This window comes from Podarcis tiliguerta (assembly GCF_965153285.1).
Source record: "Podarcis tiliguerta genome assembly, chromosome: 12".
Taxonomy (NCBI): domain Eukaryota; kingdom Metazoa; phylum Chordata; class Lepidosauria; order Squamata; family Lacertidae; genus Podarcis; species Podarcis tiliguerta.
Window position 1 is genome coordinate 50,101,123 of NC_139545.1, and position 13,259 is coordinate 50,114,381.

The window sequence follows — 13,259 nt, forward strand, 5'->3', positions numbered from 1 at the left end:
GTTCAATTTCCAAAATGTTCGGAAATCAAAGCACAGCTTCTGATTGGCTGAAGGAAGATCCTACATCCAATCGGAAGCTGTGGAACCCCCTCGGACGTTCGGCTTCCAAAAGAATGTTCAAAAACTGGAACAGTCACTTCCAGGTTTCGCTCGTTCGGGAGCCAAAGCGTTCGAGAACTAGGCTGTTCGACTTCCAAGGTACGACTGTAGTATGTTAGTCTCATTTGCAAGGGTGAAGAGAGGCATATTATTTAAGGAACAGCCACAGTGGATTAATTTGCATGGCAGACATGCTTCAGAAAATTTGATCACTGTTTCAGCCATCTGTCTTGCTTGTCTCTTCAAACTCTAAAGAAGCTGCTTACTTATTTTTAGATTTTTTAAAAAAATTAAAAGCAAAGCATGGATATTTTTGCATTTAGAATACAGTGGTACCTTGGGTTAAGAACTTAATTTGTTCTGGAGGTCCGTTCTTAACCTGAAACTGTTCTTAACCTGAAGCACCACTTTAGCTAATGGGGCCTCCCGCTGCTGCCGCACCGCTGCTACACGATTTCTGTTCTTATCCTGAAGCAAAGTTATTAACCCGAGGTACTATTTCTGGGTTAGCGGAAGCGTCTGTAACCTGAAGCGTCTGTAACCTGAAGCGTCTGTAACCCAAGGTACCACTGTATTTCATTTAGAACAACAACTTGTGGTCCTCATCCCTGACACAGAAGCACAAGGAACTCTCTCTTTCTCTCTAGCAGCTCAGCTCTTGCAAAGCTTAGCTTACTGGCAACCTTTCAAATGAAACTGAACAGAAGGAAGTCAAACTACTAGAAGGATTCAGATGCGAAAGAGATTTGTAGGAAACCAGTTGGCAATCCAATAGTTACACCGAATGCTCATTCCTGTGTGCAAGGCAGTTGCCTCCTTGAGCTAAAGAGGCCATCCGATTCATTTGCTAGAAGGACAAGCTGTGGGTGGTCTTGTCTTCTTGAATTTTGGTGCTTGGGGAGGGGGGCGGCATGGAATCTTTTCAAATTCTTGCAGTTGAGCAAGCTCTGGTGCATTTGCCATGAACAAGCAGCTGCCAAGCCTGGTGAGGGAGGGGGAGCGGGGAAGGAGTCTCCACATGAAAGGCTGCCACCTTCATCTTCATATTTACTACTCCTGTGTAAGTCGGCCAAGTTGCAACCTGGTAATGGATGCTATTAGGGACGCAGGTGGCGCTGTGAGTAAAAGCCTCAGCGCCTAGGGCTTGCTGATCGAAAGGTCGGCAGTTCGAATCCCCGCGGCGGGGATGCGCTCCCGTCGCTCGGTCCCAGCGCCTGCCAACCTAGCAGTTCGAAAGCACCCCCGGGGGCAAGTAGATAAATAGGGACCGCTTACTAGCGGGAAGGTAAACGGCATTCCGTGTGCGGCTCCGGCTTGCCAGAGCAGCGATGTCACGCTGGCCACGTGACCCGGAAGTGTCTTCGGACAGCGCTGGCTCCCGGCCTCTTGAGTGAGATGGGCGCACAACCCTAGAGTCTGTCATACGGGCAGGGGTACCTTTACCTTTTAATGGATGCTATTGATCTCTGCAAGAGGGGCGTCCCTACATGTTTCTCCAGATTGTGATTCTTTGGCCCATCAGCCTCCCTCACCCGCTGAAGTAAGTAGAACTTCCGATGTCCCTTACAGCGCAGAGGCATTCAGGGAACCCCATCTGAGAAAGGAGAGAAGTATAATCAGTGAAGCTTTTCTGCCTGCAAGAAGGAGGGGGGGGGGAACTCCACCTGCTTAATTTCTGCAAGTCAGGCTGCTGTTAAGGGCACAGGAACAGTGCCAGATTTAAAAAAGAAAGTTGGCAGCTCAGAGTCTGAAACATGAAGGGTGGTGGGAGGGGAAAGGGATGAAGAAAACACTTGTGTACCCATATTCCATGGGTCAAGGCCTGCTGATAATATTTTTGGCTGATTTGGGGCTGGGCTGGGCTTTTTAGCCAACCTGCCTTGTACATTTGCTAGTTTGAGAATTGCACAGAGGCTTACAAGCCTCTGTTAATCACACAGACACGGTGTTTGGGTTAAGGGGGGGAGAAAAACCCCACAGACCCCTGAGCTAACCTTTTCTTTCTCAGACAAATGGTCTTTTGTACTGCAGCTGTGTGGTATTTTCCTCCTGCTTTTAAATTGGTTCCTTGATTTCTCTCGTTCCTTCTTTATCTGCTCTCGGAGACTTTTCCTGATTAGAAGAGATTTTGCACTTCACTACTTGATTAAATAATGAATACATTTCTGTTTGATTTGCCGTTGCTTACTTAATTAAATTTCTTTTCAGTGCCCCAATTTTCATTATAATTTCAATTTTGCATTTAATCACTGTGTTGTTCTTTGCTGCCACCTTTCCTAATAGGGGTCTATTCTCCTGTCAGAACGCTCAGCAGAACTCAGATGGGAATTACATGCATATATCAAGGGCAGAAAAACATACCTTCTACTGGTGCAGTTATTTTAGAAGTTAATGAGGGAAGGGAGAACTTAACAGAGGCTAGAGCAATTTTTTGGTCCACGTGTGTCTCAAAGAAAACTCCATCTAAATAGTCACGGGAAGTAGCACAGAAGTGGTTAGATAATCTTGGGGAAGACATTACTTTATAATTTGTGGTGTGTGAATCTTGCGAGCACTAGGGGAATCAGGTCAGGCGAGACCAGAAGGATCAGCTGTCCCTAATTTAGAAGTAAACCATTCCCCCTATTAGGATCCACATTTGAATCCTTCTGGCACTTTGACCTCCTTCTGCTCAGCTTCAACTGTTGTCAGTAGGAGAAACTTTGCAAGAGCTCAGCTGCTAATAAGCTAAGCTTTGCAAGAGCTCAGCTGCTAGAGCACAGCAAAATTCCTTCCTCTGTGCCAGGAACGGGGAACCTATGTTATGTGGGTCTATAACTCCAATCATTCTTAACCCCTGGCCATCCTGGGTGGGACTGATAGGACTTGAAGTCCAACATCATTTAGAGGGCAACAGGTTCGTCATCTGTGGCCTGTGCTTTTGGGTTGCATCCTGTTCAATGGCCCAGAAGACATTTCCAGTCGATCGTGCCTAAAGTAATGATTTCACCTGCTAATCAGGTGTGTGTACATGCGCATGCACACACACACATGTGCTTTGTGTTACTCCCCATCTTATGTATCTAACTAACAGGGTCAGTAGTGAGGGATGATGGGAATTGTAGTCTAAAAACAGAGACCCAGATTTGGGAAACATTGTGTTAGAGGGCACCTCTTTGCTACGTACCATTACAGTCTCTATGAATACATATCATTTAAAAGTTATCTCCAACATAAACCCTGTGCTAAGTAAGAACTGTGAATGTTAGTTGAGAAATGCTCTTGGCGGCCATTGACTCCAACAATCTCCTGTGGAGACCAATCATAGTTTGAGCGTAAGTTTCATTCACATTTCAAATGTAATACACTTCTGTGTGAGCTCGCACTTAGTAGCTATATTTGGTCATTTCTTCTTCTTCTAATGGACCCGTCTAGCTCAGGCCTGCACAACTTGCAGCCCAAATGCAGGCCACCAGTGTTTTGCATGTAAAATGCTAGGGAATACAGATTGGAGGCACATTCTTCACATTTAGCCTTACTTGGAATTTATGCTTACTTTAATATATATATATATATATTTAATTTTTCGATACAAACAACAACCGCAAAAGACACATCCATCAAAAACCATAATAACAATAATAACACAGTTTGACAATTCAAATATGACTACACCTTTTTAACAATATTTCCCCACCTCTCTCTCCTCCCCCCCACCTCCCCCCATTATCCGCCTTATCGCTTAAATATTCATTCCAGATTTCTTCATATTTATCCATTCTTAATTTGCGTCAACATGCAATTCGTTCGTATGTAGCTAATCTGCCCATATCATCAATCCATGTGCTCAATGGAATCTTTTTGAGGCTCTTCCAATTCATCAAAACAAGATTTTTTTGCTTCTAATATAGCACGGTACATCCATTTTTTTTTGACCCCTTGAAATCTCCCGTGTTTCCGGAATATAATTTAGTATTAAATTCAATTCCCCTAAATAACAATTTCTTTTTATTACTCTTTCTATATTTATATTTATGCTTGCTTGAGGATTACAAAAATGCTCTCTGTGTGGTTTTAATGGGCCTAATATGGTTGTCATTGAGAAAAGGAAAGTATGAACAAGGGGACAATGGAAGGGTACCAATGCCCTGCAGAACCACCTTTCCGAACCTGCTGCCTCCCCAGATGCTGCTGGACCACAACTCTCATCACCCCTGACAATTATTGGCCATGCTGGCTGGGACTGATAGGTGACAGAGTCCAACAACTTCTGGAGGGTGGCAGGTTACCCACCAGCCGCATCACACCATCCCAATAATAATTAGCCGTACCCAATAAGAGGCAGTGCGGTGTAGTGGGTAGAGTCTTGGACTTAGGCAAGGGAGACCTGAGGTTCAAATCCTACCTTAGTCATGATGCTTAACTGGAGAAGTGTAAGCCGCTCAGTCTTTCTCTCGCACACCTACCTCACAGGTCTGTTGTGAAAGCAAAATGGTGGGGTGGGTTCCTGAATGCCACCTTGGAGGCGGGGCATAAATAAAATGTGAAATAGGCAGCTGCCATCTAGTATTGATTTCACTCCCACTTTGTTATGGCTTTGCCGGAAGATCCTGAGAATTAGTTTTGGTGCAGAAGACAATTCTATTGTAGGTTCCTAGACAACCCAATGAAAGCAATGACAAACCTAGACAGCATCTTAAAAAGCAGAGACATCACCTTGCCAACAAAGGTCCGTATAGTTCAAGCTATGGTTTTCCCAGTAGTGATGTATGGAAGCGAGAGCTGGACCATAAAGAAGGCTGATCGCTGAAGAATGGATGCTTTTGAATTATGGTGCTGGAGGAGACTCTTGAGAGTCCCATGGACTGCAAGAAGATCAAACCTCTCCATTCTGAAGGAAATCAGCCCTGAGTGCTCACTGGAAGGACAGATTGTGAAGCTGAGGCTCCAATACTTGGGCCACCCCATGAGAAGAGAAGACTTCATGGTAAAGACCCTGATGTTGGGAAAGATGGAGGGCACAAGGAGAAGTGGACGACAGAGGACAAGATGGTTGGACAGTGTTCTCGAAGCTACTAACATGAGTTTGACCAAACTGCGGGAGGCAGTGGAAGACAGGAGTGCCTGGCGTGCTCTGGTCCATGGGGTCACGAAGAGTCGGACACAACTAAACGACTAAACAACAACAGACAACCCAATGACAGTACCCAGAATTCCCTGAGGCAGAGATGTGACCATTAAGCCTATTCAAGCCTTTGGTTTAGCTGCGCCCTAAGGAATACAAGCCCTGCCAAGCAGAAATGAAATGCTCTGGGGGGATGTGGGTGTGTCCTATGATTGACAGCCAAGCTCCCCGAGAGGCTCAGATTCCACCCAGCAGAGGGCAGCATCCACACACCACGTCAGCCGGCAGACAGATCCGGTGTAGGTGTTAATTGAGGCGCAGGCTTTTGATAGCATGCAAGAGCCACCTGTAGGGAATTCCTCCTTAAAAGTCCTTGAGGCAACTAGCTAAATAACACGGAAGAGAGAAGCCTCTTAACAGGCGCTTTGTTAAACCCACTTCTGCAAATCGAGCAAAATAGGCATAGCTGCCTTTCTGAATAAGGACTCTTGTGCAATTTTTTTTTATTGTTCCCCCGGAGGAGTCTGGAAAGGCGACATGCTTGCATATTCTATGCCCTGCTGTTTTGCAGCTCTCTTTGAATCCTTCTCTCCCCCACACCCCCGCACTCCGTCTCATATTCTCCAGCTGTTCCTAATTACCAGGGACGGGCTCTCTTCCTTGTTACCTTCCTCCTGACTCTGTTTTTGCCCTGCAAGAGCATCTTGTTGTTTGGGGGGGGGGCACTCTGGGAAGGCGCCCATTGATGACCTCCACTATCGTAGAAGAGGTTTTCTCCTGCTCTGGAGGGCAGGGCTCCAACCACTGGCTTCAGGTGACAAGGGCGGAGATTCCGACGAAACATACAGAACCGAATTGCAGCGGGTTGGACTAGATGACCATTGGGTACCTTCCAACTCTGTGATTCCATGACATGGGCTCACTGTAGCTTGGTGAGAGAGACCTGCTTTGCAGGTGCAGCAAGCACCAGGTTCAGCCATCATCTCCAGGTAGGCCTGGCAATGTCCCCTGCCTGAAACAGGATCAGCAACAATGACCATAGACATACATAAGAGACAATCTTTATAGAATTCATGGGACACGGGTGACACTGTGGGTTAAACCACAGAGCCTAGGACTTGCAGATCAGAAGGTTGGCAGTTCGAATCCCCGTGACGGGGTGAGCTCCCGTTGCTCGGTCCCTGCTCCTGCCAACCTAGCAGTTCGAAAGCATGTCAAAGTGTGTCAGAGCAGTGCACGGAAACGCCGTTTACCTTCCCGCCAGAGCAGTACCTATTTATCTACTTGCACTTTGACGTGGTTTCGAACTGCTAGGTTGGCAGGAGCAGGGACCGAGCAACGGGAGCTCACCCCGTCGCGGGGATTCGAACCGCCGACCTTCTGATCGGCAAGTCCTAGGCTCTGTGGTTTAACCCACAGCGCCACCCAGGGGTTGGACTGGATGCCCCTTTTTCCATTGGTCCTGCCCACTGCTGGCATGTGGCCCTTGAAAGGTTGACAAGAAAGGAACATGGCCCTCAGCCCACTGACCTACCACTTTCTTACTGTGTATCATGGTCTCGCCTGCCCCTGTCCCAAAGGGAGAACCCCGGAGGCTGCTTTTGCTCAAATAGCTTCCTTTTCCTGCAGTGTATTTATCACAAAATGGGAGGAATGAAGCGCCGGCAAAGTCAGAACCCTCCTCCCTCCCTTGTCTCTGTGTGACCTTCTCTTCCAGGCCTGCTCAGCAAAGCACATTATGAAACGCCAGTGACAATTTCCCTTAAACTGTAATATGCTGTAAATGCATGTTCTAACACACACAATACCCTCTGCGTTTCCGCCGTGGAAAAGTTCACGGGAGTTCAGTTTGGGCAGAATTAGAGGAACACGACCCATTTTGCTGGCATTTTCCGAAGCAGGCTCCTCCACTTTCTGAGAATGAAAACAGCAGTCCTGCGAACTGCCAAACACAACGTGAATGTGTCTTTAAAAGAAAATACAGCTAAATGAAATATAAATGCAATAGGCATATGAAGGAGCAAGACTCCAGTAGGGCGGTGTCTTGACCCTGGGCTCCCAGCAGCCATGTTGTGGATGCCACCTGGGCTGCCACCGAAGCCCTATCACGTGGCTCAGTACACAGTCAGCTGACCCTAATGGCCAGTCCCTATCCAACAGGCCCTATAAAACCCCAATCTCGGAGCTTGCACCTCTCATGGATCCAGAATGGGACTTGCCAGATCAGCATCCGGCCATCAGGGCAGAGTGATTGCATGTCAGTTATGAATACTTCCTGTGGAGCTTCTCAAAAGTCATTTAACAATAAAAGCATACATGGCAATATTAGAACAGTCAAAGCAATTTCAAATGCAGGTTAAAAAAAATGGAAGAAAAACTACTCTTAAAAGGCTTGTTGGAAAATGAAGGTCCTCAGGAGGCATGAAAAAAGACAATAGAGATGGTGCCTCCTCTTTGTAGCAGAGCTTCTTTGCCAGTCACACCTCACTAGACTACAATGTTGTCTGATACTGGCTAAAAAGAAGAATCCATTTATCGGGCAACATTATATTCAATGGAGTGCTGAATATTGATAGTTAAATGTTTGTGTTCGGATATCTAGGTAATGTAAAGCTGTGGGTTATTGTTTCTTTGAGGGATACTAAAGCAATGTATTTAAAAATTCTTGTGCATGCTTGTGAAGCCTTTTGAATTAACATGTTTTCCAAAAGAAATATTTTTTTAAAAAAGTTTTTTAAAAATAGAGATGGTGCCTGTCTAATATGTAACAGGAGGAAGCTCCAAAGTGCAGGTGTCACTACACTAAAAGCCCAATTCCACTCTAAAGATGCAAGATCAGATCTTTTCTGCTTGGCTTGAGAGCATTCCTTAGCAGTTTATAACAGGCATAGGCAAACTCCGGCCCTCCAGATGTTTTGGGACTACAATTCCCATAATCCCTGACCATTGATCCTGTTAGCTAGGGATGCTGGGAATTGTAGTCCCAAACATCTGGAGGGCTGCAGTTTGCCTATGCCTGGTTTATAAGGCTCTACCTTGATTTGCCAGGCACAGCCAGGCTCTGTCACCTGGCCCACTGGCTGCCATCTTCTTATCAAATTTGCAGATAGGATGGGGGACACCTGGATTACTAGCAGTACATGTGAAAAGGATCTAGGGGTCTTGGTGGACCACAAGCTTAACATGAGACAACAGTGTGATGCAGCAGCAAAAAAAAAGCTAATGTTATTCTAGGCTGCATCAACAGAAGTATGGTGTCCAGAACAAAGGAAGTGATAGTATACCGCTCTATTCTGCCTTGGTCAGACCAGACCTGGAGTCCTGTGTCCAGTTCTGGGCACCACAATTTAAGAAGGATGTTGACAAGCTGGAATGTGTGCAGAGAAGGGCAAGCAAGATGACCAAGGGTCTGGAAACTAAGAGCTTGAAGGAGCTGTATATGTTTAGCCTGGAAAAGAGGAGATATCATCGCCATCTTCAAATATCTTAAGGGCTTTTATGTGGAGGAGGGAGCCTGCTTGTTTTCTCCTGCTCTTGAGGGTAGGACTTGAACCCATGGCTTCAAGTTGCAAGAAAGGAGATTCCGACTAAACAGTCAGAAAAACTTTCTGACAGTAAGAGCTGTTCCGCGGTGGAACAGTCTCCTTCGGGAGGTGGTGGACTCTCCTTCCTTGGAGGTTTTTAAGCAGAGGTTGGGTGGCCATCTGCCATGGATGCTTTAGCTGGCATTCCTGCACTGCAGAGGGTTGGACTAGATGACCCTCAGGGTCTCTTCCAACTCTAAGATTCTATGGTACAGCTTTAAATGTAAAGTGTTGATGGAGCCCTGGTAACAGCAACAAAACACTGTCCGGCTGGCTGGCATGGTCACCCACTAATGCTTGCCGAATCTCCTTTTAGAACTTAAGCCCTTGGCCTGAGAAAGCAAACTGGGAGTCAAGCCACCAACACGGATTTACACCCAGGTTACACCACCTGCTTCTCTGGCTGCCGACCCAAAAGGCACTTTCTGCACCTTAATCTCTTCTTACCTGGCCTTGCGGGAGCCGGCCTGAATTTCCAAATCATGTTTGTTTTAATTGGCTCCTGACTTTTTGTGCCATTTGTCGAATGCACAAAAGGAGAACCTAAGAGGGGCATTTGCCGGGGGTGGGGAGATGAGGGAAATGAAATTCTATAATGAAAAATCTTGTATATTTAATAGTAATTTTTTAAAAGCCTAGGCCCAAGCCATTCAGCTAATGGAGAGTGAAGGGTAGGAAGAATGAGAAAATTGCTTTGTCTATGGGCTGTCTTTTATCACTCCCTTTTATTATTCAGCCACTCAGATATTGCTGGAAAACCTTTCTCTCCCTGAATGCTCCTTCCCCCTCGCTGAGGGGTAGTTTTTCTTGCTTAGCATCTTATCTCCTGCCGGTGCTGTGTAACCATTAGTGGGCAGAGTCTAACTGCATTTTGCATCCCAGGCAGAGACACAGAAGCCTCCCAGGTACAGCACTCGCTGAGCTGAGCTAGGGATGGAAAATTTGCCAGTGATATAGCTTCTCTTCTCTTTCTCATTTTCCCAATCTTCAATCTAGTTTGCTACTTCTCAGCATCCATTTGCAATGTATTTTACACACACACACACACACACACACACACACAGGTCTCCATCAATGGTTGTTATTGAAGAATATTTTAGATTTGGAAGGTCATGATAATAGTTTTGGGTTTGCCCGCTTATTTGTGGTATGAAAAGGTGAAAGTACATAAAGGCTTCACAAACCACATAATCAGGAAAAAATTGTATAGAATATGGGGTAAATATAAAAACTTATTGGAGACCAAAACACCACTTTGGCTTTCGCGTTTGGAAGCCATAGCGGTGAAAAAGAAAAAGAAAATATGTTGGAAAGTTGGGTGACTTATAGAAATTTGCTAAGAGAGGGAGGGTGGGGAATTTAAATTTAAAAAGTTTAAGGATTTATCAGTGGTGTTGACAATAGGGTTACAATACCGTCATTTGAATGAAGTATTTAAAAAGGAAATGAAGTGGGGATTTGTGGAACAACTATCACAAATAGAGAGAGAGAGACCTGTTAAACTGTAATGTTAAAGTGACGTCTAAAATGTATAAGATGTTATTGGAATAGGAGACAAAGGACAAAAAAGTGAAATCTTCAATGCTACATTAGGCAATAGATATTGGTCATAACATAGAAATGGAAGCATGGGGATGATTAGGGAATACGGATATAAAATTTGCCACATGTTATGATTTAAGAGAAAATTATATGAAAATGTTATATAGATGGTACCTAACACCTAGTAGATGGGCAAAAATGTATAAATCAAATCAAATAAGTGTTGGAAATGTAAAGAGAAAGAAGGTACCTTTTCTCATATGTGGTGGTCTTGTAATAAGGTTAAAGCTTACTGGGAAATGATATATAGTGAATTGACAAAGATGCTTAAGACAGCATTTGTAAAAAAACAGAAGATTTTCTCTTCGGAATTATGGGATCAGAACTACCTAAACAGTATAGAAATTTATTTATGTATGCAACCACAGCTGCAGGAATGTTATTTGTAAAAACCTGCAGTTTCAAAAACATATATGAGATATAGATGAGAATAGATGAATAAAAGAATAAGATAATTTGGAGTATACAGGAAAGGACGAAAATAAATGCAAAGAAACACAGGAAGAGAGGGAAGGGTGTCAGAGTTTGAAATGTTAGAATTATTGCTGAATAATTGCTGTAACGTATATAAATGAAAACTATAAATAGAATTATTTTTAAAAGTCTTCATGAAAATTCAGCAGCATTTTAGAGTGCATTTCTCCTAATTCACATGTTTTGGTGTGGAATTTTGCAAGCAATTTCCCATAATACAATACTTTTTGATATGTTAAGGTAACTAATATTTGCATTTTTATGCACATTCTCCCCTAATAGACTTTTGGGGGTGGGTCTGGAAAACGGCATTGCAAAATTCAAGGATAGCTATATGTTCAGTTCAGGATGTGCAAAGGAGAATTTTGGTCCCATTCCTATTGGTCAAGAATTAGGGGAGCTGTAGTCTAGCTAGGAAGAGGCAGTGACATAACCTTCATGTGCCTGCGGCAAAACCTGGCCGCTATCTCTCAGCCACTCACCCCCACCACTCTTGACCGAGCTCTTTCACTCTGTTTTGGGTGCTGTTACCTGAAGCAATTAATTCACTCTTCTGCATGGTAATGTTGGCTCTGTGCCATGCAATCAAACAAAGAATAATCCAACCGCGTTTTGACCTTTGCATGATGTGTCTGCACATTCCTTTCCAGGGAAGTTGCAAGAACGTCTCATCCCTGTGCAAAAAGATGAAGAGGAGGGACTTGATGTCTGGGATTTAGGACTTTGGAAATGAATGAGATCACTGGTACGGCTTGCTCAGAATTGCTTTTGAATACAGTGGTACCTCGGGTTACATACGCTTCAGGTTACATACGCTTCAGGTTACAGACTCTGCTAACCCAGAAATAGTGCTTCAGGATAAGAAGAGAAATCGTGCTCTGGCGGCGCGGCCGCAGCAGGAGGCCCCATCAGCTAAAGTGGTGCTTCAGATTAAGAACAGTTTCAGGTTAAGAACAGACCTCCGGAACGAATTAAGTACTTAACCCGAGGTACCACTGTATCAGTTCCTAGGGATCACGATTGGGGAGGCGGCTGCTTCGCTGGAGCCCTCATTGCAGTTTCCCCCTAGGCTTCTGGTTGGTGGCTGTGAGAACATGATGCCGGAATAGTTCAGCCTCTGGCCTGACCCTGCTGAGCCCTGATGTTGGGCCACCTCAGCCAAGATTCATAAAAGTTCAGATTGGAACAACACACACAGGCTTAGTTGCTTTTCGTTCCAGAGTAAGGGAGGGCGGCGGTTACTCGCTTCTGTGTTTCTGACCTACATAGGCTTCTCCTTGATTATAATAAACATTCTGCTGAAAAGCCATGATGAATAAACAGAGCTTCACGGAGCCTGAGGTCTGACTCTACCCTGGAGTTTAAATTCTCAGGTTGTAAGCAAATCGGCTCACCAAGGCATTTGCTGGAAGGGTTGACGTTGCAAAATTTTAACCTTTCAAGGACAATTTCCCTTGCATCCCACCTCTTCATAATCTCTCTCTCTCCTTCTCCCCCCAGCCCCATTCCTTAAAAAGAATGCTCAGTATTCCCTGTATGGAGGTTTCTTTGTTTTTTAGGTTTGAGAGGTAGGAAGGGGGTGGGTTCTGAATCCTGCTCTCGGTGGGATTTATGTCCCTGCCACTGGTACAAAACTGAGTATTATGAAAGGCAGTGGGGTTTTTTTTTTGCATAGTGATCAGCGTGTTGTGCAAATAGAGGGAAGATTCCCGTTGTGGTATGCTGCTAAGCACAAACTCCTTCTAACAGGAAAGCTCCAGGGTGACAGACACATCCTGGAACACATCTTGATGTTAGATTTTTGTTAAAACGAGTTGAGATTGAGTGCAAAGAGAACTAAGCCCTGTGTAAACAGTACTTGGTTTCCACTGAATGTTTCAGAATTCTGCACTAAGGCAGCCCAAATTTCGTGCCAAGAATTGCAGAATTCCTCAGCCTGTGTATATGAAATTCCATTTCCCTAATTCATTCAGCTGGTCAAGGGGGGGAGGGTCAGGGCATGGAACCCCAACTTCTTTAGACGATCTGTCACATACCAGTTTCAACTCTATGAAACTATTTACAGCAGAATCCTGACGTTGCCTAGAATCATAGAATCATAGAGTTGGAAGAGGCCACAAGGGCCATCGAGTCCAACCCCCTGCCAAGCAGGAAACACCATCAGAGCACTCCTGACATATGGTTGTCAAGCCTCTGCTTAAAGACCTCCAAAGAAGGAGACTCCACCACACTCCTTGGCAGCAAATTCCACCGTCGAACAGCTCTTACTGTCAGGAAGTTCTTCCTAATGTTTAGGTGGAATCTTCTTTCTTGTAGTTTGGATCCACTGCTCCGTGTCCGCTTCTCTGGAGCAGCAGAAAACAACCTTTCTCCCTCCTCTAGGTGACATCCTTTTA

The 13,259-nt window shown here is 44.9% G+C and overlaps 1 long non-coding RNA gene across 2 annotated transcripts in view; it reads left to right on the forward strand.

Annotated features, from left to right (window-relative positions):
* The window catches only part of LOC310661147, a 42,183-nt gene that overhangs the window by 13,073 nt on the left and 15,851 nt on the right, over positions 1-13,259 (forward strand). Inside the window, exon 1 of one of the 2 annotated variants that reach the window (XR_014503780.1) lies at positions 11,522-11,608. The exons of the other annotated variant lie outside the window; for it this stretch is intronic. This is a non-coding gene — a long non-coding RNA (uncharacterized lncRNA). Of the gene's footprint in view, positions 1-11,521; positions 11,609-13,259 lie in introns of those variants that run through there. 2 annotated transcript variants of the gene reach the window in all.